The sequence below is a fragment of the Mytilus californianus genome, unplaced genomic scaffold (genome assembly GCF_021869535.1).
Source record: "Mytilus californianus isolate M0D057914Y unplaced genomic scaffold, xbMytCali1.0.p SCAF_7, whole genome shotgun sequence".
NCBI classification, from domain to species: Eukaryota; Metazoa; Mollusca; class Bivalvia; order Mytilida; family Mytilidae; genus Mytilus; species Mytilus californianus.
This window is the reverse complement of record NW_026262723.1, coordinates 80,787,375-80,813,181: the sequence shown is the minus strand read 5'-3', so window position 1 is coordinate 80,813,181 and position 25,807 is coordinate 80,787,375. Positions and strand designations below refer to the sequence as shown.

General features: G+C 32.6%; 1 long non-coding RNA gene across 1 annotated transcript in view; it reads right to left on the bottom strand.

Moving 5' to 3' along the window:
- The window catches only part of LOC127707862 (uncharacterized), a 112,304-nt gene extending 86,497 nt beyond the window's left edge, over positions 1-25,807 (bottom strand). Inside the window, exons 1-2 of the long non-coding RNA XR_007985057.1 lie at positions 25,693-25,807; positions 18,374-18,565 (exon numbers count right to left, since the gene is read on the bottom strand). This is a non-coding gene — a long non-coding RNA (uncharacterized LOC127707862). The remainder of the gene's footprint in view (positions 1-18,373; positions 18,566-25,692) is intronic.

Here is a 25,807-nt window from a genome sequence, read left to right as displayed (position 1 = left end):
TGAATATGGAAAAGACTGTGGGTATGTATTTAGGCAAGTGGCGAAATAAAAAACCAAAATTTAACAAAATTAAATGGTCTAAGCGGCCTGTGAAAGCATTAGGGGTTCAACATGGGTATGGGGTGGACTTAGATCAAATTTGGTTAGAAAAAATAAATAAAATAAAAAGCTGTATGGAGGTTTGGAAATCAAGAAATCTCACATTTACGGGAAAAGTTTTAATTATTGAATCTTTTGTATTGTCTATGATTGGATACGAAATTGAAATGAGAGTTATTCCAGATATATACGAAAAACATGTAACTTCAACCGTTTGAAGGAACTGAATTAGATTGAAATTAATTTCTTCTAGTTGTCTGCCCATAGACCGTTATTTGTATTCCCGCGCTTCATTGGATATAACCATTCAGCACGACAGGGCCGATTCGATTAGACGTGTTTCCCAGTTAATACCAAACATGGATTCAGATACACCCTCTGAAGAAATATCTTTGCGTACAGTTTTAGACGCAGTTAATCGTCAAAAGCAGGATATTGAAGTTCTTGTGGACACCAAAATCGGCGAAAAGATTAATTATATATAGTTTGCGTGACGAAATCCACGGAACAAACCAATGTATGAAATCTCAAGTCAAGAAGTTGAAGTCGGACTCCCAGTATAAATGGCGTTCTGAAGGTAATAAAATTCAGTTCAATGGTAATACCGAAAATTTAGAAGATTTAACCCAGGCTCTGTGGGCTATTGACAATGGCAAAGTTGACTATGCCAGAGACATTATTGCATCATGTACCGATAGGCTTAAACAAAGAAATAAGTTAATAAAGATCGCGGACACTTCTGATGGGGGATGGGACACCGCTCGCCAGTACGAGGCAAACCCAATTGCTAGCGATTCAGAAGACGAGTCCAAGATAATCAGAGCTGAAAACAGGGCCATTAGGAAGAAAAAGGCAAAGAGCAAACCAGCTCCTAAACAACAGCAGGTTCCTTCCACCGCCAACCCTAGCTTCAATCCTCAACAGCCCTTTCGAGGGGGCCAGCCGTCTTGGTATGGAAGTTTCCCGTATGCCCAAGACCAGTATGCTGGAAAATCTCAACGGGGACCATGCTTCAACTGTGGGTCGTACAAGCACTGGAGAGTTAACTGCCCCTTCCAAAACAACAAGACAGCAGCATCACACAAAAGAAACTAGTTTTGTAAAAGATGAGTATAATTTTGACACAATTTCTTTAGAAAATTTGTCTGAACAAAATTTTACACATGATTATTTCGAATATGAGCAAGATGGTACTGATATAATTGTTAAGGGTAGGCTGAAGGAAAATATCCAATTTTGGATAAATATTGGTGCTTATGATTATATTATTGACACTATAAGAGATGGTTATAAGTTACCATTTTATTCTATTCCTCCGTCTACGTATTTATATAACAATGTATCAGCTTTAAAAAATTCCGATTTTGTGCATACAGCTATTCAGGATTTATTACATAGAGGTTTGATAGTTCAGTGTGTTAAGCGACCTTTTGTTGTTAATCCTCTTACTGTATCAGTTCAATCTAATTCAAAGAAAAGATTGATACTTGATTTGAGAGCGGTTAATGAACATTTATGGAAACAGAGCGTTAAATTTGAGGTATGAGAACTGCTCAACAGCATATTAAATTGAACTATTCTATGTTTAAGTTTGATGTTCACTCAGCTTATCACCATGTTGATATTTTTGAACCACACACAGAGTATTTAGGTTTTTCATGGACCATTTATGGATGTCCTACATTTTTCAAATTTCTTGTTTTACCATTTGGATTAAGTACAGCTTGTTTTCTTTTTACTAAACTGACTAGGCCGCTTGTAAAGAAATGGCGATCTGAAGGTAAACAAGTCATTATGTATCTTGATGATGGGTTAGGTATTGAACAAGATAAAGATATGTGTAAGATTGTGTCAGAACAAGTTAAGCTAGATTTAGTTAAAAGTGGCTTTGTACCTAAGGCCGAAAAATCATTGTGGGAACCTACTAAACGTGTGGTTTGGTTAGGAACATTTTTTGATACAGAGTATGGCTTTTATAAAATACCAGATAATAGAATAGATAAGATGATACATTCTATTGATGACATTATATCTTGTTTAATTGGGCCTAAAAGCGTGTACGTGAAAAAAGTTGCATCTGTTGTAGGTCAGATAATATCTACATACTTAGTTATTGGAAATTTAGTTTATTTAATGACTAAACATTTAACTATAGACGTGAACACATCTGCGTCTTGGTATTCTTATATTAAACATTCTGAATCTAGTACTGAACAGTTACAATTCTGGAAACTGTATATTAGTGAAGTTAATGTAAAACATTTTAGTGTTGATGAATCATGTCATAGTATTATCTATAGTGACGCTAGTGATACAAAATTATTTTCATTTACCTGTGTTTAAAGTTATTGCAAATGGATGGTATTTTTGTTCGAGCATATTGTTTTTCTTTAATTGTTTAACATTTCTTACCGATATAACATGTTACTTTTATTATTCTTCCCTTAGTTTATTTATTTTGTATTCAAAATTATTTGTTTTGTAAAAATATTTCCTTTCTCTATTGGTACTGTACAGGTATACCTAACAACAAAATTATTTTCATTTACCTTTGTTTAAAGTTATTGCAAATGGATGGTATTTTTGTTCGAGCATATTGTTTTTCTTTAATTGTTTAACATTTCTTACCGATATAACATGTTACTTTTATTATTCTTCCCTTAGTTTATTTATTTTGTATTTACATTGTGTCATAGGTCAAATTTATTTGTTCAGTGTATGTTCAATGGTGTTAATATGTCCTTTGATTGAGTTAAGCTATTTCAGTTGATATTTTATAGTGTGTCTTTCTATGTTGTGATGTTACACTATTGTTTCAGAAAAAGGCTGAGGTTTGGTACCATTAAAACGTTTAAACCCGCTGCATTTGTTTGCACCTGTCCTAAGTCAGGAATCTGATGTTCAGTAGTTGTCGTTTATTGATGTGGTTCATAAGTGTTTCTCGTTTCTCGTTTTTTATATAGATTAGACCGTTGGTTTTCCCGTTTGAATGGTTTTACACTAGTTATTTTTTGGGGCCCTTTATAGCTTACTGTTTGGTGTGAGCCAATGCTCCGTGTTGAAGACCGTACTGTGACCTATAATGGTTTACTTTTATAAATTTTGACTTGGATGGAGAGTTGTCTCATTGGCACTCATACCACATCTTCTTATATCTATTTGGGGGTTATATTGTAGAAACACCAGAAAACATTGCACATGGTATCTGGGTTGAATCAGAACGTAGTAATAGTTCAACTTGGAAGGAACTTTCAGCGGTTAAGAAAGTTTTGCTGTCATTAATTAATTTTATATCTGGAAAAAAGGTCAAATGGTTTACAGATAACCAGAATGTTGTGAGCATTGTTAGCAAGGGCAGTACAAAAACTATTTTACAAAATTTAGCGTTGGACATATTTAGCGCATGTTTGAAGTACAATGTCAATATTGATATAGTTTGGATACCTAGGACACTAAACGAAAAAGCTGGCGATTTTACAGATCAAGTTATTGCACATGTAGAATTACCAAGCGGTAAGAAGTTTTATACTCTTGGTAAAAGCAAGAAGGCCATTTTTGTAATACTGATCTTACATTTAAGATGTTAGCTTTGAGGCTAGATTTCAGAAAATAATACTGATATGTATGAAGGTTGTAAACCTATTTTGTTTATGAAGCTGTTTATGCTTATTTGAATTTTACAGATGATATTTTAAATAGATATAAGAATATATTTTAAAGGCTGTATTAGTGCCTTGTTTGTGTACTAACGTTACAATGCATATCTGAATTGGTTTCAGATTTTGGCATTAAGTCTATAATTGGCCTTGTTGAGAACTAATATACTAACAAATACAAATGCTTATGTTAAGCATTTAAGACTATTGTGCATAGTCTTGTGAGATGTACTAACAAGTATTTTTCTGTTGGTAGTTTCCATCATTTAAGATCCTATTATTGTTTAATTATTGTTTATACATGTGTTTTTGCAGGCTTATGAATCTGAGATTAATTTTTTGCCACCAACTCTGCATACCAATGTTGATGTTCTTATGGATTTACTTTGCGAATCTAAAGCTGACAGTACCGTTAAAACTTATTATGCAGGATTTATCCGTTGGAAAAAGTGGGCCGTTCATAACGGTATAAATGGTTGTGATATTTTACCGGCAATACCTTTGCACGTTGCACTATATGTATCTTCATTAGTTCATAACAGTAACACTGCTAGTCCGGTTATTTCAGCATTTTATAGTATACAATGGGCACATCATATGATTGGTCAAACGTCTCCTACCGACAATTTAGTTGTGAAAAATGTTTTAGAAGGTGCAAAACGGCGCTTAGCCACACGAACTGAGAAAAAGGAACCAGTTACTCCTGAGCTTCTAACTAAAATGTATAGTTCATTATTTAAGGAATACAATGTTATGTCACAGCGTATTATTTGCGCGTGTTTACTTGCTTATTCGGGATTTTTGAGAGTGTCCGAGTTATTAAACATACGGATATGTGATATCAAGTTTGAATTAGGTTATGTATCTATATTTATTCCGAAAAGTAAAACTGACATTTATCGTGATGGCAATTCTGTAGTAATAGCCTGTATGGATTCCGATATTTGTCCAGTAAAGAATTTAAAGTTATATTTGTTGTGGGCTGATATTTCGCCGGATTCAGATGAATTTATTTTTAGAAATTTAACAAAATTCAAGGATCGATATGTACTTTGGAAGGATAACAAACCACTGTCTTATACACGTATGAGAGAATTATTTATTGGAGCTTTTCAACCATTTGTGTCAGATATTAAAAAATATGGATTGCACAGTTTACGTTCTGGTGGAGCTACAACTTGTGCCAATTTAGGCATTTCCGATCGATTGTTCAAAAGACATGGTAGATGGCGTTCAGAGACCGCCAAAGACGGTTATATTAAAGACTCTTTAAAAGACAGATTAATTGTTTCTGAAAAGAGGTAGGGCCAATTTCCCCTGAATTTTTTTCACAGAAGGGCCAATTTCAAAAAGTGCTGAAAGAATAAAATTTACGATAAAAACAAGAAATAAAAATGTTTTTTGGTCAATATCTCGATTTTTATGTATTATGTTATGTCTGGAAAATAGTTAATTTAACCTCCAAAAAAGGATGAAAGTCAAATATGCGGAATTTACCGTGTTTTTAGGTTGGAAAAACAAGGAATCCCCCTTGAAGGACACTTCAAACCAAAACAAAGTTATGTTTTTTGTTGTTGTTATAATTTATACAACTTTTTCCCTCAAAAATGAAATTGGTTTAGTGTGTCCTTAATACCTAAAAAACAACTATTTTAATAGAAGGTGGAACATCACTAAATTTTACCTATATAGCTGCTTAATATCGACTATGTTTTCAAGAGTCGCCGTGGCTCCATCGGTAGCGCTTAAAACTGTTAATAATGGATTGTTTTTAAGATGGGGTTCAAATCTCACGCTAATTTTTATTTTTTTATGTTGAAATATTAAAATGTTATGTTTCTATCACATTTTTTCGGATGTTTGTTTAATTCAAAGAGTCACACTGAAGTAGGTGCTTGTACATAACAAATAACACGAGAATTGATTATATAGCAATGAAGCCCAAATGTTGTTTGTGTTATACACATAACGAAAAAAGGCCATAGCAGAAAAATTTCAAAACAAAAACATTTTTTCTAAATCTTGAACAAGAACATTTTAGAAAATGGTATGATATGTAACAAATGCAGACAGTAATTTTATCGCCAATCCACCAACTGTGTAGATACTAGTACTGGCATTGTTACATTGTACCACCGTCCCTACACCGGAACCTAAGTCATCAGAAAATGAAACAACACCTCAGAAAAAATCAATTACAATACCAATCGTGACTGTAGGTAAAACATCAAGAACGTGTTGAATCTGTATCACAACATAGGGTCGATCCATTTGGTACAATGCCATGCAGAAAAGACCAGATTACATGTGTTTGTTACGCAAGCCATTCTAGTACCAACTAGTGTAAGCTGTTGTCCGGTTCATATAGACGGTAAACCTTAAAAACCGGAACAGTGTATGGATATAGATACATCCAGATTGAGGAAAACAACATCCCAGTTAAATGCATCCGATATTTTTTGGCTTCTTGACATTAAAACAGAGACCGATCTTGAATCAGATTAGCTGATTTATATCAGATAATTAGATTATTAAATGTTTCTTGTATTTATATTTAACCCCCTTTTTTAAGCGCCACTTAGGGACATTCAGTTTTTCGGTCAGTGCGTCCATTCGTCCGTCCGTCTGTCCCGTTTCAGGTTAAAGTTTTTGGTCAAGGTAGTTTTTGATGAAGTGGAAGTCCAACCAACTTGAAACTTAGTACACATGATCCTTATGATATGATCTTTCTCATTTTAATGCTAAATTACAGTTTTTACCCCAATTTCACGGTTCACTGAACATAGAAAATGATAGTACGAGTGGGGCATCCGTGTACTATGGACACATTCTTGTTTAATATTTTGTTAGTTTTAAGTTAAACAAAGCTGTGAAATACATGTACGCTACAAATCACCTACCAACATTAACACGCTAACTGAAACACCATGTTTTTTTTTAATACAAAACTAATTTGAATATCTTTTAGTTGATAATTCATATTTTAATGCTCCTCAGGGGCATTAACAAACACAATCAATATTGGCCTTGATTATTGTAGGAATACCTGTTCAAGGTATGAAAATAGATGATGTGACGTGTTTTCATATACTATAATTAGCATCTATCGGGCTATTTAAAAACATCATTTACCTAGCTAATCAAATGAAAAAAACTCACGGGAAAATGGCCCTACCTCTTTAGGTTTATAACCTGATAATGGCTTTTTATTTTGAAAGTGAATTAAGTTCTATAAGCAAGATAAAAATTTTATTGCCCGTTCTTTGTAGTTCAGCACATGGCACTGTCGTGTGGGTATTCAATTTGAACTTTAGTTTGGTTTTTATTAGTGTTATGTGTATAGAGTTGGGTAGTCTATGGGCGTTAGTAATCGTAGAAGAAATGTAATTTCAACCGTTTGAAGGAACTGAATTAGATTGAAATTAATTTCTTCTAGTTGTCTGCCCATAGACCGTTATTTGTATTCCCGCGCTTCATGGGATATAACCATTCAGCACGACAGGGCCGATTCGATTAGACGTGTTTCCCAGTTAAAATTTTTATCTTGCTTATGTGAATTTATTTGATGTTATATTTACTGTTTTGATTTCAGTAGTATTTATTAATTACTGACTATATTTTGTCGACATAATATTATGTATAATAATGTGCAATTAAAATCAGCACATGGCACTGTCGTGTGGGTATTCAATTTGAACTTTAGTTTGGTTTTTATTAGTTTTATGTGTATAGAGTTGGGTAGTCTATGGGCGTTAGTAATCGTAGAAGAAAAAAAAATAATATCATATGGTCCTTCATATGGGACGGGAAAACAAACCAAATCGCAAGAACAGTGTGCTGTTTACCGAAAGAAAAAGGGGGGATAGGAATGATAAACTTAAGAGACTTTATTAAATCAAAACAGGATAAAAGTATGTACAGTATTGTAAACTCAAAAACACAAAAATGGAATGCAATAGGTAAATACTGGTTAACGTCACTAGACGAAAAATATGATACGGACTTTTTTATATGTTCTTGTTCGGACACTAGAGGTTTAAGTCAAATAAAAATGTCTAAATATTATAAAGAACTTTTAATTTCCTGGACTGACTTACAGAAAACCCAAAAATCTGTCACGAAAGAGGACCTTTTAGAAGAAAATATATTGTAAATTCAAGTTCAAGGGTCATGCCTTATATTTTGCAAATTTTGCCTCCAGTGGAATAAAAAAAATAAAAGATATATGGGACTTAAACAATGAATCCTTTAAAACTTCTTTTGAAATTTTTAACAACCTAAAAGATAAAAGGAACTTGATAGCACAATATAGCCGCATTAAAGCTTTGTTAACGCCTTAACAAATTGACCTTTTAAAAACAGACCCCATCATGCAAAGTCATTCTGATAGACCTATGAAAATAATAAATTCTTGTCAAATTTCAAAAAATGGAGTGGTCGTTGATGCCAAAAAATTGTGCCTTAAAGATATTAGAAACTTTTATGAGAATAATATAACTCCAAATAGTCAGTTTAAGTGGAATGTACATTTTTGGAAAGAACTACCATGGGGAGATGTTTGGGACACTTTGAATAAGAATTTAGCAAAAAGGAAAACTAAACAACTTCAATGGAAGCTACATCATAATACAATTTACACAGAAGAAAAATTACGAAAAATGAATCGGTCAAACGGAAAGTGTCACTTTTGTAATGAACAAGAATCACTGTTTCATCTTTTTATTTACTGTAAACTGGTGGAAGACGTTTGGCGGGAAATTTTTGAGAATATATGGGAATTTTGTTCAAAATTAAGTATCGAAAAATTACAACAATCGGAAACGAGTATCATTTTGGGTGTCATAAATGCAGATACATCTTATTCTCAAATTTTAGATACGGTGCTTCTTATCACGAAATGGGTTATTTTGAAAACTAGAAACATCGCAAAATATCAAAAGAAAGGGATAAGTAAATCGATGATTTTCAATATGATAAAACATGAAATGCAATTTTTGTTCAAATCTCTTAAACCAAATACGAACAATGAAGCTTTTTCTACTATGTGCGACACTTTTTGTATATAAATATATATTTTTGCGTTGTCAGGCCAGTGTAATGACCTCTTCAATACTGAATAAATTATCATGCATTGCTCTCAACTCCCTTTATGTACTATGTATTTTCTATTGTGTATGTAAATTATGTATAATTATGTATATTATATACTTGTAACAAGGACAGGTTGTATCAACAGTTACATATTATAAGCAATTATTTACTTACCATATCTTTGAAATAAATCCTTTTTGGGAAACAAAATCTTAAAAGAACTACACATTTCCTTTCAGATAATTTTTAACGAGTAGCACGTGGCAAAAGATCACTCGACCAGAAATTAATGTAATAGGAATTAACATAACAAAAGAACGGTTTGAAGTGCTATAAAATTGAAACTGCGTAATAAATACATTAAATACAGGTAGCTCTTTTGAGAGAGAAAAAATACCGACAGAATGAATACTTTATTCAAATGATTATATTTGGTGTGATGTTTAAATATATAGATAGATTATATTACATGTACATTTGTACAAAGAAAATGATATTTATAAAGATAGATGTTAATTATTAATAATGGGAGTTTTTTCTCATTTGCTTTTTCCCCGACAAATGAGCCTGTAAAAATCGGGGCCCCCTTAGTTGCTTCCCTGGGCAACTTAGGGTTGATGTAACAGGCGATTAAAAAAAGATCAACACAAAAGCGTGCAACTTCCAGGTATAAGGTTCTTGATGTAATTTATAGAAGAGAGAACAATTGACAAAGTTTTTTTTTAAAGTAAACAGAATATTGGTAGAAGGTGGGAAGAAGATAATAATAGGATGCTAAAATATAAAGAACAGAAGACAATTGAGAAAAGATAAAGAATACAGGAAAACGGCATGAAAAATTATTAATGTATACCAAAATGAAGACCCCCAACCAAACTCTCAGGTATTGTAACAGTTAAACCTTTTTGACTGTCACGCAAAGTTTAATTTAAGATTTGTTTTTCTCCATTTAAAAAAAAACAAATTCATTGAAAGAAGTTATATATAAGCTATAAAAATAAGAAGATGTGGTATGATTGCCAATGAGATAACTCTCCACCAGAGATCAAATGACATAGAAGTTAACAACTATTGGTCACCGTACAGCCTTCAACAGCGAGCAAAACCCATACCGCATAGTCAGCTATAAAAGGCCCCGAAATGCCATGTAAAACTATTCGAACGAGAAAATTAACGGCCTGATTTATGTACAAAACAATGAACAAGAAACAAATATGATATACAGCAACAAACGCCAACCACTGAATTACAGGCTGCTGACTTGGGACAGACACACACAGAATGTGGCGGGGTTAAACTAGTTTGCTGGCGCCAAACCCTCCCCTAACCTGGAACATTATTTTTAGTTTACCAATTCATTTAATATTTTTCTTCTTAAATGATTCTATTTATCTATTATAGTTTTCAAGATTATAGGCAAAACGCAAAAAAATGGTAAAATTGTCATTCAAGGGCGATAACTTTAATAAGGACTGAGGAATTCGGACATCGGACTTATTTGTAGATATTATCTTGATGATCATATTGGATTTTCAAAGTGTCTGCCTAACTATTATTATTTTCAAAATAATTGGCAAATATGAAAAAAAAGTAAAATTAGTCGTTTAAGGTGAATAACTTCGATAAGAAGTCGTCTGACAGTTATGATGTCAATATGCAGAATGTCGATCTTATCATTCTAAAAATATTTGCACCTGTCTGATTTTCTCTATTTATAGCGGATTTTAAGATAAAAGTCAATATATATATGTGTATAATTTGGAGTTTAGTATGACGTCCATTATCACTGAACTAGTATACATATTTGTTTAGGGGCCAGCTGAAGGACGCCTCCGGGTGCGGGAGTTTCTCGCTGCATTGAAGACCCATTGGTGGCCTTCGGCTGTTGTCTGCTCTATGGTCGGGTTGTTGTCTCTTTGACACATTCCCCATTTCCATTCTCAATTTTAACATTTGCATTTTACCCCTATGTTTCCATTTTAGCCTTTCAGTTATGTTGGTTGTACACAGGGTCATCGGGCACCTTTAAAAGTATAGATACTCTAATGATGATTGTAACCAAATTTGGTTAAATTAAATTTGTCCAAGTAGTTTCAGAGAAAAAAGATTTTTGTAAAAGTTAACGGACGACGAACAACAGACGACGATCAACAAGAAATGTTATTATTGTAACTGTTAACAGTTAAGAAAATCCTCTTGTATGAAATCTTTCAGTTTGCAGAAGAAAATACAACTTTACCAGAATCAACAGTAGAGTGTTAAGTTTTCAAGATTATGTTGAATATCCCGCTGACAAGATAACATAATAGCCTACTTACAAACCAACTGAAAACCAATTGGTGATCATCCATTGCAAACCCTATTAATATTTGCCATACGTTTAAAATGCCCAGAATATAGATACTTGTTTCATGTCTCCTAACGGAAAAATAGGATAAGTAGGTAGTTAAAACATTTTTATTTTCTAAAAAAAAGCATGCATGTGGGGAAGTATAAGTTTTTCCTGAATATATTGAGTTGATTAAGATTGAGTGTCGGGACGTTCTATTACCGTCACCCAGCCTGTCAAGTGTTGTAAGTTACAAATGTAGGGTTATTTATTAAAATGTATACCTACACAGAAAAGTGCATTTATGTGTTCATTGAAGAAGCTGAAGTACAAGTCGCGAAAACTGGGTAAGCAAATGCTCACATCAATCTGTACCGATGCAGTGTATTATACCATATCTTATGGCGGTACTGCTAGAGAGGAGGAATATAAGAAACAGTGTCATGATTAGGCGTAACATCTGAAACCGATGATAATGAATGAAAGGAAGTTGCTTATAAAAAGTTTGAAATTGAATTATCGCTACATGCATAAAGTGCAAGTGGAAAATGATAAAACTCACCTCTTTCATAAACAACACAATTGTTATCAAAACAGAGCCCATACTCTTGGTTTTTACAGTTTTTTGTCCTTGACAGTCCAACGATTGCCTTTTTATCATTTGAACAGGTACAAGAATGTTCCTGTAATTCAATTTTCAAAGCTTCTTGTTATGAAAAAAACTACTTTTGTATTTCGCACAACTTATCATTATAAATCGTTGTTAATATTTACCATTGTTGTTAGTACTTCGCCAATTCAACGGAATATTATTTGGGTTATAAATCAAAACAAATATATTTGGTGTTCAAAGTATAAATTTAAAAATTTAGAATACTAGAACTTTGAAATATGGAGTTCCCATCTTAAACTCTACATTTTACTACTTTTTAATCATTGCAGTTTGACTTTGGAAACCCATAATTTCGTAAGTTTGTATGTAATTGCTAGTTATACGAAAAATTGCTTCCTCGGGCAAAGTTGGCCATCAGCAGTGTTGGCTTTATTGTGTAACCCCTTTTTTATTTCAAGCTCTTTATCTCCTTATTTCTTGACTTTTTGATTTCGAGCAGACCTGATTCGAGTATTTCTGCACTTGGCCGTTCTTTACGTTCTGCTATATAGTTGATGTCCTCTCACTAAAATATTCAAAGTTTTGTTACTATGTCGAATGCATCTATCCCATCGAACTTGAAATAAAGGATATAACAGATACAGTCTGCCTCATATCCTGACTTACATCTAGATATTGACAACAAAGTTTTTTGAGAACAAAATTTTACGACAAAAGATTGGATTTCAGCCTCAAAATTGTGAACTTTTTATTTCTATGTAGCAACATTCCAGCAGCGCCTGAATATGGAGTATATATTTCCCAGTTGATACGATATTCCTGAGCTTGCATTGCCTGTCATGATTTCCTTGGTAGAGAGTATCTTTTAAACAAGGAGTTCCACGTGGTTAAGTTGAAATCATCCCAAAATGTTACGGACCCAATCAAAAGTCGGTTGACCATTATGTGATATCTGTTTTACAGATTGCGACATATATGTTCCAATAGACATTTCGAAAACTATTCGATACCGACGCTTACACCTACACCTATGCCTACAGGTAACCTTTTTGAGAAGGGGTCATCTCAACATGTACAACGACCACACGCATTTATAATATTTTTTTTTTCTAATATACATTTTAAATACTGTATAAAACTTTATATTTTGAATGAGTTGCTACTTTATTAGCTCTGTTTAGTAGCTGAGAATTAACTAATCTAAATATTGTACTTTGTAAAAAGAAAAGGGTGCTTTGTTTAAATTAGTAAAACTTTAATCAGAAACAGAAAGTGTAAAGTCTTTTATAACGCGAAACAGAACGTATAAATATATAGATGATAGTATGTGTTATCTTAGTGTAATCAGGGGTGTACGGAATTTTTACACCGGTGTTGAAAATGCATTTTTTGAAAATTCTGTACACCCCTGATAACACCAAGGAAACGAATTTATTAACTTTCCTATACTAATTTTCATACCTGGGTATAAAATTGAAAAATTCTTATGAAGAACTTCCACTTCACATATCATGAATTTAATACTGGTGTTGCAGTGCATTGTCAATAAGATTTTAATATACATATATTATTTTTTGTAAAAGGGGGTGGGGGGTAAAATTTTTTGTGTTTTGTTTTGGGGAATTTCGGCAAAACAATTTTTTTTCATTTTGGCACAGTTTAGTTATTTTGTAATTTTGTAATTGTTTTATTACTTTTTGCATTTCGTTTTTTATTTTTTGCAGTTATTTTTTACTTTTTGGCATTTTATTTTTGGTAGAATTTTACACTTCAACCATTTTTATTTTATACTTGAGTCACCGAAACATCCATTACAAATCCTAAGACCCGTTGATTTACATTGATTTAATATGTGCTTGCTTCATAAGAAACAAGATACTTTATTTATGTTCCGAATGCTTTCTAGCAATTCAATTCGCCAATGTATATTCTACCGCAATACTGTATTCCGTTTGAATGATTAAAAAAAAAACAGATGGAATATCACAAATTCATACTTAAAATAATCCATGCCTTCGGTGTTTCTAGCGCCGATTTCAAATAAAAAATCATATAAGAAAAATTACAGAAATTTTTTTTTTTTATATCTGCAACCAAGTTTTACGATGTCATTCATTCAATATGTTTCGACATTTTGATACGGTCCCTATATTTTGTAGTCAGTGTAGGTATCGGTGTCGGTGTAAGTGTCTGTGTAGACGACTTTTCGAAAATGTCTAATAGTTGTTACCACAATCTGTCCTCTTTTCATTGAATTTTACTTAACGAATTAGTCTTCTCATCGGTTTTGTACTTACATGAGTTGTACGACGTTGTACGACGGGTGCCACATTTAGAGCAGAATCTGATTATCCTTTTGGAGCATGCACCTGTGATTACACCTGGTTTTTGATGGGGTTCGTTTTTGGTTTTCTATGTTGTGTTTTGTGTACTGGTGTTTGTCTTTTGGTCGTAACAACAGTTAGAAAAGAAAATTAAAATTGACCCTCATGATCATTGACCATGTTCTTTTCTTTTTAACACAAATTAAGCTATTCTATAAGTGCGAAAACTTGAGATGCATCAAACAAAGACACCTGTATATAATTTAGATAATTTGGAGATTTGATTTTCAATAGATATTTTTGTGAAATATAGCTTTAATTTTGTTGTGTGTATCCATGGCAATACATTAAATTTTTCAAACAGGAGCATGAAAATGTCAGAAATCATTTGAATGACATCCAAACTTTGCCATATGTAGAAATTATATCTGTTCAGGTGATGCCTTTCTGAAAGCACTAACATTCATGTACAAAAAGATCAAATAAAAATACCATGTTTTTGGCATATTTATTTTCTCTGAAAAAAAATAAAGTTTTCAAATTATCGACTCTATTAATAAACTCCGTTGAAGGAAAAACTGTTAACCTGCCTACACAAAGCTTATGGAAGGCGGATTACAAACGGTTCGTGCATTTACCTAGTCCCTGTACCGTCAATTTGATCATAAATGTATTCTATCCTACTTAATAAATTCCTCCCTTTGTAAAAAAAAACAATACTAAAGAGGCGGAATTCATTTTTTAGGAATCACAAATGTCATAAAAAATAAAATAACAAAAGTACCGAACTCCTAGGAAAATTCAAAACGGAAAGTCCCATATCAAATGGCAAAATCAAAAGCTCAAACACATCAAAAACAACTGTCATATTCCTGACTTTGTACAGGTATTTCCTTATGTAGAAAATGGTAGATTTAACCTGGTTTTATAGCTAGATAAACCTCTCACTTGTATGACAGTCGCATTAAATTCCATTATATTGACAACAATGTGTGAACAAAACAAATAGACATAATAGAAAAAATGTCAAAAATAGGGGTACAGCAGTCAACATTGTGTTATAATCTTAATCACTATAAAACAAACAAACATTTCAACAGAGAAAAACAAAATGGCATATAGATAAAGAACACAGTCAAGCAAAAATGAAAGACAAGAAAACAAAAAAAAGACCATAGTCTCTGATGCATGATTGTTTATTATCAATTGTTTTTGGCTTTTAACTAGCTGTCAGTAACTGCGAGTACTCTCAAATCGTACTTTCTTGTTTATTTGACCTGTTGATACCAATTGTAATGCTTTTTTTGTTATTTAATGTTTTTCTTTTTCAGGGTTATATCTGGTCTATATAGCAGCTTTGATAAGTGTTTGGTATGACTATCAATTTTCATTTCTTCGTGTACTATAAACATCAAAATTATTTATTTTGTAAAAATGTTTCCTTTCTCCATTTGAACTGTACACGTATACCTAACAACAAAATTATTTTCATTTACCGCTGATTAAAGTAATTGCAAATGGCTGATATTTTTGTTCAAGCATATTGTTTTTCTTAAATTGTTTAACATTTCACAGCGGTATAACATGTTACTTTAATTATTCTTCCCTTAGTTTATGTATTTTGTATTTACATTGTATCATAGATCAAATTTATTTGTTCAGTGTATGTTCACTGGTGTTGATATGTCTTTTGATTGAGTTAAGCCATTTCAATTGATATTTTATAGTGTGTCTTTCTATGTTGTGATGTTACACTATTGTTTCAGATAAGGTGAAGGTTTGGTACCATTAAAACGTTTAAACCCGCTGCAATTGTTTGCACCTGTCCTAAGTCAGGAATCTGATGATCAGTAGTTGTCGTTTGTTGATGTGGTTTATAAGTGTTTCTCGTTTCTCGTTTTTTATATAGATTAGACCGTTGGTTTTCCCGTTTGAATGGTTTTAAACTAGTGATTTTTGGGGCCCTTTATAGCTTGCTGTTCGGTGTGAGCCAAGGCTCCGTGTTGAAGAACGTACTTTGACCTATAATGGTTTACTTTTATAAATTTTGACTTGGATTGAGAGTTGTCTCATTGGCACTCATACCACATCTTCTTATATCTATATAGCACAATAACACAATTGCGGGATGTATAAATACCGATCCACGCCAAAAGGATATTACCAAAAAAAATGGACTAAACAGTAAAGGTAAATAATTTACAAAGACAAATAAAAGAACCCTATAACACGTAATTAGGATAATAAACACAGTAAGTACCTAGGATCTATACTTCAAGACCATCATATATTATTTGTGAAGTTGATACGGAATATTTATATACAAGGTCTTGGTATCTTCCGATGAACTTTTTTTATAAAAAGGACGAGACGTTCTTTGACATAACCCTGGTTCATTAAATTTCTGCTCAGACGCTGGTGACGTTTTATAATGTCTGAGTAGCAGCTGCAAGCTCTTTTCTTTAATACCGAATGAGTTGGGAAATGTATATCCCATATGCAGATGCAGTTGGTATATTGCTACTAAAATATTTTAAAAGTTTTGAAAAGTTAAAATTTGGATTTTAAAAGTTTAACTGAATCGCCAATACGCTTCCGATAAATCAATGATGACTTGACTGTCCGTTTTTTACTTCTTATAATTATACAGACGATATTTTATATAGGAACAATACTCACATTGTAGCTAAATATTTCCGACCTTTGCAATGTCTATTACATTCATCTAAACTTTCATTGTAGTTTGCATTGCATCCCCGTTGAATTCCTTCAATAATAGAGAAAGTGTTACATTTCAATGATTAAAGTTCTTTTAAGATATCAGGCTTTGAATTTACCATATGATTATTCTATAGAATCATTTTCTGGATGAGGACTTAAATCATAGTAAAGCTAAGTTCATCTTTACGCCTAGAGACATATACCCTTTTGTGTTTACTTTGAAGACATGCCAAGTCTAGTACTATTATCTCTTCTGTATTAAACACTCTGGTAAATACAGCCATTTTCAGATTATTATAACAAACATTCATACAACAGTGCGGAACGATGAAATTAAAACTATACATATATTTTTTTGAGAAAACTTGCATTTCAAGTATAACCAAATATTTGACCAGTTAGAACATATAAGTGAACAAACACACAACTAGTAAAAATTAGGTGTGAGGAATGACGAAAGTAGAGGAAAATTTGATACTGAATAATATTATCGTAGTGTAAACGTTAGAAGCTGATTTCAGTGTGAATATGACAACTGTTTCTGAATCTTATTTTAGTACGATCGAGAAAAAAGCCAAATTGGGTAAAACATGGGAATTAAAACGTAAAAGACTGAAACAGAACAAAAATTATCTTTTGACGTCACAGTTGTTAAACAGCGTTGCATTATAAGTTTTAGTATAATAAACTTTTCTCACTGAGCATTTCCAATAAAATGTGTCATACGAAATATTCTAGTGGTGGTGCTGAAGCGGGTTGTACCTTTATGTGTCACACCACAACTTCAATCAATCACTTTTAGAACATATGTAAAAGTAGCCCTACTCTGACGAAACATAGTACTTTTGAAGTTGTATGTTTCTTAAACTCGAAAATTAATTAACGTGAATGTAAGTTTTGCCAAATGAGAAATATATTATGATAATTTTAAGTCAAAATTTACTTAGGCATGAACTTACATTACAATTAATGGGTGTGCCAAATAGTAAACTGATTATGATAATTAGAAAAACCGAGGGCAATTTTTATTGGTAGTGACTTCCGAAAGATCATGTACTGTGTCACTTCAAGATTTTAAACATTTGTTGAAAATTGTCGTGTAGAAGGATGATACATTGATAATTCAGAATAATCATGGTTTTCATTAATTTAATCTAAAAAAGATAAAGTATCTAGATTACTGTGAAAATCTAAAGATTTTGTTGAATGTGTAGGAATCTTGAATTGGTGATGTGACACCTTATGGGACTGAAAGTCTATCATAATCGGCAACGACACAATAGTTGTAATTTAAACAAAGGAAGGGAGTTCAGTTACAATAACTATTAAAAGCTTGTACTGATCATGTACTTCTTCCTGCAGTCTCGTTCATTACATGCTATTGAAAATTGAAGTATTAAAGATGAAGGTTATTCGAATGTCATGTACAGCCATGTCCTGCGAAATCTAATCCAATACTTAAAAAAAAGTATTTGAAAACAATCTCATCTTTGTTTACAAAAGCAAACTATTTTAAAGAACTGATTATAGATATACATACCTACAGGATTTATATTTCGTTTGAAACCTATTTTGGCACCAATCCAGTAAGTGCCATTCGCTGTGATGTTAATTATCAGCTTCTGTACTGGATAATCCTCGTCAAAATTGTTACCAAACAAGTTGCAGTCGGTCGGAATAGTATTATAGGTATTAGTAGAGTTGGTGATGTAGAAATCATCTTCAGAATATACTACAAGTATAACGATACATTTTTACATATTTTGGTCCAAAAAAACACAGACATTTCCGTCTAATCATCATAACAAGATTTTACTCTTGAAAGCAGTGTATCTGTCCAAAATTTTCCAACGTAATGTCTAAATTTTCAACTGAGATCTACGATAGAGGTTCGATTCTACAAAGAGGGGCTTTCGATTTACTAGTTTGTAATAGGCTTTTATAGATCGGTAGTTTTCTTTTGGCACTGCCATGTTGTTCATCGAAAAATATATTTCTCTATAAAGAAATGTATAGGCCAGAAAGTGGCGTTCATATTCAACTGGTAAAAATATTACATCCCCTTCTATATAAAACTCTTCAATGTTCGACAGTTTTTCTAGAAGAACGGTATCGATTATAAGATCACAAGATAATGTCCCAGTAAACAGTAATAATGTGATCAAAACCCAATGAAATAGCTTCATAGATTGTTATCGTTTACACTAAATATATCAAAGGAATAGGTCAACAGGTTAAAGGAGTTTTTTATACTTTTTATATCATGTCGCAATGCGATAAAATTTCGTAGGTATCAATATAAAAATAAGATGTGCTATAATTGATCATTTTACTTTTGATACTGACTGTTTTGGTGAAAGAAACACATTCGAAATTAGGTCATTAGAAATTCATATTTACTTTGTTTGTCTTTTTCTTTTTTAGTCATGACGTTGTCAGTTTATTTTCGACTTATGAGTTTGAATGTCCCTTTAGTATCTTTCGCTTCTCTTTTAAATAGACATGATGAGGACATATCAATGCATTTAATAAGTGGATAACATTCAATATTTGTTTTTTTCAGTGTTATCCTTACTGGAATTTTATGTGACTGTCATACAAGTGAGAGGTTTAGGTTTAATCCACCATTTTCTACATAAGGAAATTCCTATACCAAGTCAGGAATATGACAGCTGTTTTCCATTCGTTTAATTATTTTGAGCTTTTGATTTTGCCATTTGATAAGGGACTTTCCGATTGGAATTTTCCTTGGAGTTCGGTATTTTTGTTATTTTACTTCTTAATTCATATTGAAAGTAGCATTTTCATCAGTAAAACAACAAGCATATGTATCATTAAAGGGCAAAACTGTTGCAATATATATCAGTCGAACAGGTTCAGGTATTGATCTTTAAATCTCTCTTTTTGGCTGAAGATACTGACTTCTACATGACACTTGCTATCAGACATGGAGCGAATTACATTGCAATGTAATGCATTACATTACAATAACTTAGATAAAACCAGCTTTATATTAAAATTACAATTACATGTATTTTGGAAAGTAATGCATTACAAAACAATGACTTTACCAAAGTAATGCATTATATTACACATTACATTTTATAAATTTTATTATCAAAAGAAACATATATACAACATTTTATACTGAAATCTTGGTAACTATGAAATATGTAATTTAAGAATCCTTATCATTGCTCTATTAGACCAAATGTCAACAATTAAAGAAATGTGATCAGCTTCCTGAAGGTTATCATACAATTGGGCCTTTTGACTGTTTAAAATGGGAGTAAATCACTTCTAGCAATATACTCCAAAATTGAAACTGTAGCATTGCTTTGGGTCATTTAATTGATATTTCTGAATACCAGATGGTTTTACAAAATTTGCCAAGGTTGATTGTTCTTCTGGGTCAATCTTTTTATATTTCGAAGTATACATCTCTGTGTTTTCTCAAAAAAGAAATAACAGAAATGTTGTAAGGAATTTATTCTACCATTATGTTTTTGATTATATTGTTAACTAAATCTCAATGTTATTTAATTACATGTACTTTAAAATCATAAATTCACTCGTCAAAAGAAATGAATTGATTGCTATACAAACTAATTAGTGGTTTTTAAGAATCATAGCCATTTCATAGTCATTTCGTACCATAATCATTTCGAACCACCAATTTCGTACCATAACAAAAACCATTTCGTAATATATGGAAGATTATAATGTACCTTACCATTTCGTACCATATGGAAGATTATAATGTTTACCATTTCGTACCACATGGAAGATTATAATGTATACCATTTCGTACCATATGGAAGATTATAATGTTTACCATTTCGTATCATATGGGAGGTTATAATGTATACCATTTCGTACCATATGGAAGATTATAATGTTTACCATTTCGTACCATTGTATGCTATTTTTATAAGTATTCTTGGTTCAGTACTGAAGGTAAGTTTTTCTATGTTTAATTGCCTATCATTTGATAGAATGTGCGTACAGAACATTTCTTGATTGTAGATGAGTATATTTTTCATGTACCAAGTATGATATGGCAAAGTTCAATTTTCATATGGTACGAAATGGTAAAGCATTTTTCCATATGGTACGAAATGGTAAAGCATTTTTTCCATATGGTACGTAATGATAAATCTTTTTTTCAATATGGTACGAAATGGTTTCTTGTGGTACGAAATGGTTTATGTTCATGGTACGAAACGGCAAATTTATGGTACAAAATGGTCAGTTTGGGTACGAAATGTCAATGGTACGAAATGGTTATGATACGAAATGACTGGATACCATTTTTGACAGGTGTCAATTATCAATCTTTCAACTTATTTCTGTTACCGTTTGTAATGTTATGCATTATAGGGCATTACAATTACAAATTAGCATTACCCCACGCCTGCTTGCTATCATGTTGTTGTTGAATTTGTGTGTCTCTTTTTACGTTTGTGGGAGAAAATCATCAATTCGTTGACATATAGTGTGAAACAAAGCTAAAATGTTACTTTTATTTTTGTCTGCTTTGAAATTCTGTACAACTTTCCTCTGTGCATTGCATGAGTTACGTCTTCCTATACTGAAATGCCGTTGTTGTATAAAATCTTGTTTAAGGTACACCTGCCGATATTACAGTATAATACCTCATGAAGATTCTAGCTTGCTTTAAGTAATAACGTTTATTCTAAGATACCTTTTTAACGTATGAGCATGGACCTTTCCAAAGACAGAAACAATATCATTAATTGATATAAAATAAAGAGATGTGGTATGATTGCCAATGAGACAACTAACCACCAGATACCAAATGACGTAGATGTTAGTAAAGATAGGTCAGTATTTTGGCCTTCAACAAGAGCAAAACCCATACCGCATGGAAAGCTACAAAAGGTCCCGACATAGCAAAATGTAGAATAATTCAAATGAGAAAACTAACGGTCTAACTTATGTGGAAAACAACAAACGAAAAACAAATATGATATACAGCAACAAATGACGTTCATTGAATATAAGGTTCCTTACTTGGGACAGGCACATATAGAATGTGGCGGAGTTAAACATGTTTGCGGGTGCCCACTTATATCTTAATGAGTTTAGTCTTGTAAAGAATTTGGAGTTTATTACAGGTCATTGATAGTCTCTGTTAGATTTATTCACAAGTTATTTTTACTCTCATCACAATGAGAGAATTGCAACCTAAAGAATATCGTTTTGACTTTCTCATAACTGATCTCTTCAAAGACATAGGATAAGAAAAGCATTCATGTGACACAATTGAAGCTGAAATCGACACTACATAAAAAGAAGCAGAAGGTATCAATAGGACATTCAAAACTCATAGGTCGAACAGAAACTGACGACGCCAAGAAAAAACTACAAAAAGAAAAACAAATGCTCAAATCGCTACATAGAAAACTCAAGACTGAGCAACACGAACCCCTAAAAAATCTGGGATAAGTTTTATAGTCTCCATCACCACTTAGTTACGCTATGCAATGTGTGTCATCTCACAAGCGACATGTGGTGACAGTCTTACACCTTTAGATTCCATAGTCGTCTGATCTGTAAAGTTATCGATTGTGTTCTATTTTCTATAGTTACAGTGTTACTGAGTGTGAAATCGCATGACAGGGGATGCATGCATTGAAGCAGACGCTCACCCGGTAACGGTCTGTTTGGTGTTAATGCAATTAGTTCAGAATTTGTTACAAATCTGGAGTTGGATATTCTAATTGAATTAGAGATCTGAACGTCGGGAAAACTACTGATGTTGCTGGCCTGAAAACACAGCTATTACGTAGTGCATTTCTTTAGAACAATAAATGGTAATTAATGAAATACCACCTGCGTTTTCTCAATTAGATTTTAAAAGTGCAGTGAACGTATTTTGAGACAAATTATGTCAAAGTTATAAAAAAAAACCTCAACGAGGTCTAACTCAAAATATGGTCTACATGGTAACGAAATGAAAAAGGTGTGAAAAGTAAACAGAAATATATAACTTGTTCTGTTAATAGCTAGACAATTCAAAAACATGATTCGAGTTTCTGTGGATGTTTCATGCCTCCAATTAAAACCCCCGAGGTTGCTTACAGCATAAGAAAACATGATATAGTTCAATACAAAGTATCGGAGATTATATCATGAATAGTTGGATCTACTAAAGTGAATAACAACGCTGGACAGTCCAAAGACAGGGATACATATAACTCTTCAACAGCAATGCCAAACCAAAAACAAACACGATTCAGACTTATCAACTGCGGTAAATTCAGTTCTGTTCAGACAATTCCCTTACAGTCAGTTTATTACTGTTGAATAGCTGATCAGATTATACAGTATGATATTTATGTGTACATGTAAACAGTGTGAACATAAACTGAACAGATCTGGATTCACTGCAATAGTACTGAATCTACAGTGGATAAGTCCCAAAAATTTACTGTAAGACTGAAAATGACTTAAAAATTTATTGTTCTGTCTTTTAAGAACTGTTTAGGTCAAAATGACTATTTCAGATCAAAACGGGTTTACTAGTTCAAGCGATCAAAGGTAGGTAGGCTCACTAGTGCAAGCGATCAAAGGTAGGTAGACTCAATTGTAATAGGTGGTCTGACGCACAGGTCGAACAAAAGGTGTACTTAAGGCCGCTTTGAACCCTCTCTTTGAACATTGGCTTAATGGTCATGAAGACACCCAAGAAATGTTCGACGCACCTCAAGAATTAGGATAATCAGAGCGTTATTGTACTAATGTCGACATGATATTACATTTCTAATTTTCACAGAACACTCTACATTTGTCAAGGATATCAGTCAAATAAAGAATGATCATTGGTTCAACTTTAAACAGGAATATGTATCAGTCAACAAATATCAGATACACGTAGATGCCGGGCATGAACCTGAACATGCCAACAAACAGGAAGGTCGATATAGTCTGCATACAACCAATCTATCTTTAAATGAATGTCATGCGTCAGGACTAAGGCAATAAAGGAGGCGCAAAACACTTTCCAAACAAATAATTTTTGCAGCAACTGTTGTTAATCATACCTCAACAGAATAATAGATAACAATGCATGAATTGATGCTTGGTAGAGCAAACAACATGCCACTGCACTACACATATTTGGGAGGCGGCAACCGTATGTAATTATTCAGTTTAGCTTGCGTTGGACAGTCAACTTGGATAGTTAAGAAAAACGAAGAAAAGACAAACAAATCTACAAAGCAATACATTTAAACTTAAAAATGAACCCGATCAAAAACTTGGAAAAGTTCTCAGCTGCTCCGGAAGTGTAACCAGATCCTAAACCAACAATGGCACCAATCATGATTACCATGGTAAGTACTGTTTATAAGTCTGAATCGGTGATATCACAATCGAGGAAAAGAGGACAGGATAGTGGTTACGACAATTGGAACTCAGCCATGGTCATCCGTCTTATAATACGGTGAGCCAAATCGTGATGGCATCCGTACAACTTTCGATGGTATGACTTCATGTTTACCACTTCAATGGCTTGTTTGTAAGCAGCAACCCTCTAGCAAGGAAATTATGATAGGAAATGCAATATCATTTCAAGTGGGAGATATGTACTTCATATGCAAGCGCTGCTGGAATGTTGCTCCATAGAAATAGAAAGTCCACAAATGGAAATCTGAAATTATCCCTTTTGACGTAAAGATTAGTGCTCAACCGACCTTCATTGTCAATTTCTAGATGTAAGTCAAGATATGAATCAGACGCATATGTATCTAGAGTTATTTCAAGTTCATTTGGATATATGCAGTCAATATAGTTACCAAACTTTTAATTATGCAATGAAAGGACATCTCCTATAGAACAGAAAGTAAAGCTAAAGGCTAGTACTAGCTTCTTTTAATTTACTTTAAAAGGTCCTGTATGAATTCTGTCTAATAAGAATAACAGAAAAAGAGGGATATAGCTGGCACATAGGAATATCGAGTGACCTGTTGAAAAACAGGTCCACCAAACGTATCAAATATAAATTGTGTCAATAAACAATGATTTGTCCCTTTCTAAAACAAAATACTCGTATCTGCGTTTGCCATTCTTTTTTTAAACAAAGTTGAACTTATTCTTCTTTAAGGTAAATATGAAGGACAATAGTGAAAAGAGTAGAGAAGTCAAATGTTGTTATACTATTGCATATTGTAACATATCATCTGAATTTTTTGGCATGAAATACACATAACCATTACATAATGTAGTTTCAAAGGTACTCTGAAACCCGGGTTTGATTGCCGATTAAATTGATATAAACAATTTAAAAAGAAGTTCCGAGAAGCATTTTGCAGACCGACCAATATTATGTTATTTGTAAGGACACTTATACACTTATACAATTGAGTGAAGGACGATCTTGTTTGTTATGTAATGACATACAATCGACCTTGCTTGTTTAGGATTTCTTTTTTGTAAGGTGTCGATTTTCTAAACTTATTTGTGACACTTAATATCTGTAATATTTATGTCAAATAGCCATTATGTTAATAAGACAAAATCACTAGTTTCGTTATGTTTCTTGCTTTGATACTTATCAATGGATGTGATTTTTGAGTCTTCTGATGGACATTTTATGCGTAACAAGAGATGTTTACTTTTTCGACACATTTGCTTTCATTTTGAAAAGAAGTCATGTCATTCCTTTCGTTCGTTTTCACTCCTAAGTGTGTCTGTTTTATTACTGGACTTTTGATATGAACATCGGTATACTGCCATATATCTATTTGATATACGAAATTCTTCTGAATTACTAATAATTTATTACGATTATGACTCTCTGAAAGTTAAAGTAATACATAAAATTATAAATCATACCTTTTGCATTGGAAAGCTGTGACCCAAAAAGTGATACAAGCAGATAGAACAACACAAGATCCATTTTCAAAGCAAAAAATATAAGTATTAAAAGTCACGGGATAAAACTTTTCCC